The following is a 7,066-nucleotide window of genomic DNA, read 5'->3' on the forward strand; positions in this document are numbered from 1 at the left end:
ATGCACCTGCTCCGGCCAAGCCACCCTAGCTACATACACTACTAATGTAAATATCAAGTGAGTAATCAAGTAAATGGGCCTTTTTGTTCCATTTTTCTGGTGGCTGCATTATGGTAACCTAAGTTTTCCATGCCAAATGATATAGCCTAAATACTAAAAAGGAACATTATGCCAAAAATATATAAAAAATAAAATAAAAAAACACTGTAAAACTGGAATATTCTGGAGGATGGAGCACCAAAAAAAGTAGAGTAACAGAAAACAAATACAGTGTTTTTTTCCATATTGAAAACGCAGTTATTAACTTTAATTTGAAATGTAATCTTGTGTTTGTTTTGGCTTTTTAACGTTTAACCGGTAAAAACCAATTTCCTCTTTTGACATACTTGATTTAGTTGAAGAAAGAAATGTATTTACATTATTGTGCAGTATTTCTTTTCAGTGGCTAGAGCTGACAGAGGATGAAGCAGTTCATCTTCACATTCACAACATAACACAAACACATATGGACCTGACATATTTCAACACATGTGAGGAAAATCGTTTTTGTGTTGCAGTGCACCTTTAAGTAGTTCCTGTAACCTCAACAGAGATCCAGTTCCGATTATTGTCTTTTTTTTCATTATGACAGACTTCCTTTTTAGTTCCTTAAAAGTAATATCTTTTGATGTCTGGGGTATACGTCAGGGCCGCAGTCAAGACCACCTTAGTCCAGTCCAAGAGAAGTCCAGGAGCAGGACTAGTCGAGTCCGAGTCAAGACCGAGTCCAAAGAGGTTTGAGTCCGAGTCAAGACCGAGTCCAGGACAGGAAAAAAAGATCTTATGCATGACAGTACCAAGACAATCATTTAACTTTCCCTCCAATATTATTATCAACATAATAAAGACACCTGGACTCAGTCGAGACCAGAAGCCATATTGGGCAAGACCAGTGGCCGAGATCGAGACAAGTCCGAGTCCAAATACTAGCAAGACCGAGACAAGTCCGAGACCATAGAAAAAGGGTCTTGAGTCGAAGATAGATGGTATACGTGACAACACCAAAAAGAAATTCATCTTTTTGTTCAGTAGACGAAAAAATGCTGATTTGATAATTTTTTTTACAAGAGACTCATTTGGTGGACAGGGATGTGAAACTTTGGAAGCAATGGGACAGATAATTATTATTTCAGTCATGCCTTTCAACAATCAGCAGGTGTCGCCATCCTTAACAATTTTAAAGGAGATATACAGTAGTGTAGTTGAATCAGTGATCTCAAATGAGGGCAGATGGATAATCTTGATTTTCAAATTAGACAGTTCCTTTATAATTTGCAATTTATATAACTATAACAATACAGCTCGAGCAAAAATATCTTTTTTACATCTTTGTTCGAAACTTGAAGCCTTTAAAAACAAATATAAGGATGCACAGTTGATTATTGCAGGCAATCATAATGAGGCTCCAGATGATCTTGTAGTACCTGTAACATTAATCCCATATTCAAGATGAATAAGTACTGTTTATATTGGTGAACAATTGGCAGTTGTTTGCAGATGTTGCAGATGCAATTTTGATATCTTGACAATTAGGAATTTGTGACGTCTGCAATTTGTGTTAAAATCTAGTTACATTTTATTTCAAAATTTAGTAGGGAAAAAAACAACAAAATGGTAATAGACATGGTTATTGGAAGATAAATAATAATTTATTCAAAGATGATGAGTTTTGTGATTTAGTCAAAAAAAAAACTGCCAAAAGCATCTTTGGTAATATCAAGTGAATCACATAAAAAATGGGAATATTTCAAGTTTAAAAATAGAGAAATTAAAGAAAATAAGAGATATTGAATTAAACGAAGTGAAGTAATTTAAAAAAAATTACATTGCCAAATAAATAGATATTATGGAAAGAATGAAATGCTTTAATGTCTAAGGATAATCTTTCTTAATTAAAAGAGGAAATAGATCATATGGACATTGAAATGGCTAAAGGGGCATTTGTAAGGTCTCGAGCTAAATGGTTGGAACAAGGGAAAAGAAATTTGAGATCATTTTTTGGTTTTAAAGAAGCAAACTCGCGAGAGAAATAACTAACCACTCTTAAAATGAATCATAACATCACCTCTAATTCTTTACACATTTCAAGATATCTTATCTCTTATTATTCATTCATTTGATAGCGAGCCACAGAAGACACTATACAACGGCTTACAAGTCATTTTTTTATGGTATTGCTACTTTACTTTACTTAAGTAAATGACTAATGTACTTATAACTTCTTATATTGATCTAATCCTACTAAACATCGGTTGCTATCAGGATGCTCACATTGATACAGAAGTAATACTAATGCAAATCTATGAGGCTACTAATACTACCAAGGACTTCTAATGCTACTCCTACTACTAAAGCTTATGTGAGTATTAATACCAATAATATACACAATCCTGATCCTAAAGCCATTTAGGCCTAGTGCCCAATGCCCATAGACTAAAAATAATATGATAAATCTTTTACTTTTTTACTTACTTTTTGTCTCTCTGTGTGCATCCTTTATTCCCAGTTGACCACTAGATGGTGGACTTAACCCTTAGAGACACCTGAACCACCAACAGGTACCGGAGGTGATCTGAGTCCATGTTGTCATCATTTACAGGAACAATATTCACAAATGTGAACAAAATGAAAATTTACAATAATGAAGGCCCTGTTTCCCCAGGGATTTATTGACAAAACTTATCAGATCCTGGACTTGGGTGACCTCTATGAATCAACCATCATCCAGTGACCCAGAGGGAAATCCCTCCTGGAGTGCATAGAGAGATAAATGGGTCATACTTGCATAACATGACACTGCTAATACCTGAGGAGTTGTGGCAGCTCCTGCAGTGTAAATACTACACAGGGCTTCCCTCGCATGTCATGCTAAGTTCACTCTGCACGTCTTCTGCTAGGTGGCTTTATTCACCAGCACTGCATCAGAAGGGATATCCAACTAATCGCCGAAGCCTGTGCCTGTGGGCCAAGGTCAGCTCTTCTTGGAACATGGGAAGAGAACAGAAGGGCTTAAACGTCTGGTAATCAGATCCACTGTTGGAAGAGGAGGAGTGACACCTGCTGCACAAAGGCCTGGAGACTTAACCCTTGAGTTGTCCACCCAAAAACGTTTCTGTGTTTTTTTTGGTTCCCTCTTTCCCCCCATATTTATGGTGTTTTCCTGACGTTTTTGTGACTTTTTCAATGTTTTGACCACTATTTTGGACTTTATTGGAGCATTTATTCTAAAGTTTGTTGGTATGTTTTTGGTAGTTTTTTCATTGTTTTTTTCTTTTTCTTACATTTGTCTTCCCCCAATATTTCTGTTATGAAAGAAACTTTGAAGACGAGGACAAAATGAGGGATAAAGCCCTACTGCTCCGAGACTTTACAGCATACAGCAGGAATTCCAGTACAATATAATTCAGTCAGTACTGCATAGGTTGACTCAAACCTTGTCTTTCCCACCAACGAACGAAACACATTACCTATTTTTGCATCATAAATCAAAAACAAAGCAATGTCTTTCTTCTGTTATTTGACCTGAATTGACTTCAGCCTACAGCACGTCGCCTTGGTGTTTTACGCTCGATCTGATGTTTTTGTCCAATCAGATTATTGACATAAATCACCACCACAACTCAAAGATTACTGAGGACTTCAAAGGTCGGTATCTCAAAACTCTTTATCTCAACTAGAAATGACCTTACAGTTCTAAGGGAACACAAGCCTTAACTAAATCAGAAGGACTCGGCAGCGCTCAGTATGCACTAAAACTATGTTTTATGCACATATTTAATTCAAAAACAGGTACATATTTTGGAGTTTTACTTGCAAGGGAAGAGTGCATCATATTAGGATTGGACCAGGCAGTTTGCTGTATTAACAATAGGTTTCATCATTGCTTTTCACACCACCCCAAACTAGTTTGTACCTTTTGTCATTCAACCACATCTGAACACAAAGGGATAATGGTTATCAATTCAAACCAGCCATAGTGGTTTTTCCCCATTCCCAGCGTTAAGGCGGTGTAGCTGACACAGCGCTGTGGAGTTCTGATAATGAAAGGCTAATGCTCGGCTATCAGCTGTTTCACATCCTCAAATGTGACACGACCCACCCTGATCGCAAGGTTTATTCAACCTCACTGGTTATTCAATTAACCCTGAACTTTCTCTGTGATCCCTGAACATAACACGGAAAGTTGAGATGACTGCTAACAAGGTTTTAATAAGTTATTGACCCCCGTGGAGACATCTGCCCTCTGCCTTTGACCCATCCTAATTACTCAGAAGGAGCCGGTAGCTACAACAGATTGAGGCCAATGCCTCCAAACAGAGACATCCATGTGTTTTATTATGAGAGGCAAGTCACATGCAGCAAGAATTTAGAAGATGCTAAGTGTCCATATTCGTTAATTCGGCAATGAGAAATTTGAGGTAAAGGTAGCCGTGGTTTTTCTTTAGCCATAGCTTTGTTTTTACTGAAAAAAAATGAAATTACATAATATTTCCCAGGGAGAAATTCCTTGAAAGAAAAGACATTGTTTGTGGACATTATTTGTGTTTTTTTATCAGGGAAGATTTGGTGTTGTATGTTTCTCCATGTGTGTGATCATGGACACACCACCAACGCATCTGTGGATCATTATGTAATCATGATTTGTATTTAAGCATGTCACTTTACTACTACGTGTCTTGAGAAAGGTCTCTGGGACTGAAGCGTCAATCCACCAAACAACCCCAATGCAGAGTTGACAAGTGTGTGTGGGAATTTTCTTTCCTTTTGAAAGGGAAAATTCCTGGAATCACATGGTTAGAGTAGCATTATAACGGCTGATGTGTCTTCCTTCCTTCTGTATTATTCTTGTATCCACCTGATACCTTCTTAGGGTTAGAATGTAGTGACTCTAAACTGCTTTAGGCACTCATTCCAATATAATGCAGCCTGATAGACAAGTCTTAAATGCAAACCAGGACCTTGTTCTGTTGTTGCATAACCTGATGCTCTTATCTGCTACCTGTGCTTGGGTTGGACATGGTATTTTTCATTTAGCCCCTACAACCTTCCCTCAAGAGGCTTTGCCTTTAGCCAGGCCGACACTGTAAATAACATTTTTTTTCAATGCCTCGCGTGGTTAGATAAAGGTTAAATCCCAGAATGTTATGTGATGTGTTAAAAGTCACTTATCACTATGCCATTATACAGATTCCTTAAATAATTAGTTCAACAATCCGTCCAATTTAAGTTCAAGGGGCTAGGAAAATACATTTTTAAATTTTACTTTTCTTTTCCCCCATAATCCATGGTAGCTATAGACTCAACTCCTAACACCATATTCTTTATGGAGAGTTACACACTGTTTAGCTTAGGTCTCATACACTAAAAAGGATGAACTATATGAAATATCACATTACAGAAAGCAGTAATACTACTGCAAAGTAATGCACTGAGGCAAATCTTTACTGGACATCATGCTGGTTAAATCTTTTTTTTTTAATGTATATGTCACAAAATACCATATCTCCATTGGTGGACTGTATATTTACATGGCAAGGTAGCTCAGTGCTATGTCATCTGCCTTTTTCACGGAAGACTTTTTTTTACAATTCACAGTACCAGTGCAAATTATGTAATGAATGATGGTTTAATTCCATTTAGCTTCTACATGTTCAAGGTCCTGGTATAGTTCAGGTTGGCATACTGTAATGGCTCACTGGGACACTATAATATGACAAAAATATGACATAGTCATTGTAAATGTTATGTGGTTTTCCCACTATGAAATGTCTGCTGTGAAAAATGCCTGTTGCTTGCTTTAATATACAGAGTACAGTAACCGTAGGGAAAGTAGGGTTAGTTTTGTCCTATGAATACTTGGGTAAGGCCAAAACAAAGAGGATGGGGACCCCCTCCGGGTCCTGAACCAGTGACTTTTAGACTGGAAACAGTAGGTAGCTGGTAAATAGGTTTTCACATGAAATGAAATTTCCATGGTGTTTTGTGCATTACAACAAACATAATGGAGAAAATAAAGGTATAAGGACCTGGAACAGTCAGTTCCTAAAATCCCAAACCATTTTGACTGTCTTAGGAGTGTTGAACTTGAGTGCTTGAGTCACCAGATCTCCCACCTGTAGGCCGACTCCTCACCACTAGAGATGAACCCGAGGTGGGTGGTGTTGTGCATGTCCTTCAGGAGCTTGACAGACTGAGGAAGAAAGAAAAAACACTTTCACACATGGGGGCACATGTAAAAGGGAGCAGGTACGGATAATCGGATAAATCTCTACCACCCATTTCACTTGGTGAATGACCATTGTAGTGACAAGCACATAGGGCTGCACAATATGACCTATAATCAAAATCATCTTGATCTCTTTCTCTGTCTAGCTTGCTACTTACCTAACGTATGGACGAGCATTACAAAATTCTGTATAATACACTTTGGGGGCCGCAGACTTATTTAACCTCTTCTCTCTGAGCAACACATGACAATGATTGTATGTAGATTTCAAAACCTTATATCTGATGCTTGAACTTTTACACACTATTAAAACAAGCCAGAACACTGGAAATATGGGTTTGGCAGGTGGGTGGATGGGGTGGGTGGGGGGGATGAGGAGTGGCTGTGGGCTATGTATCTGTTAAGGCGTGTCATGAAATCGACCTTTTTTTGTATTTAGCCCAGGGAATATGCACAATGCCTACTCAACCACAGCTCAGTTTGTAATGATATCATTGTCAGGACCATAGAATGTAAAAAAATAAATAAGGCAAGGACTTGAAATAACCCCAAGCCTTGTATATTGTATATTCATATTTGACCCACTTTATCCTACCTTTCTCCTTCTGCCCGGAATTTACCCTCAATCTCACATCGGTTTGACCTGGTCTTATTTTTCCTCACATCATCTCTAAACTGTGACAACATGACTCAGCATGAGAGAGAGAGAGAGAGAGGGAGAGAGAGAGAGAGAGAGAGAGAGAGAGAGAGAGAGAGAGAGAGAGAGAGAGAGAGAGGCGGGACCTAGTAAGCTGACACCCA

This window comes from Etheostoma cragini, chromosome 21 (genome assembly GCF_013103735.1).
Source record: "Etheostoma cragini isolate CJK2018 chromosome 21, CSU_Ecrag_1.0, whole genome shotgun sequence".
Taxonomy (NCBI): Eukaryota; Metazoa; Chordata; class Actinopteri; order Perciformes; family Percidae; genus Etheostoma; species Etheostoma cragini.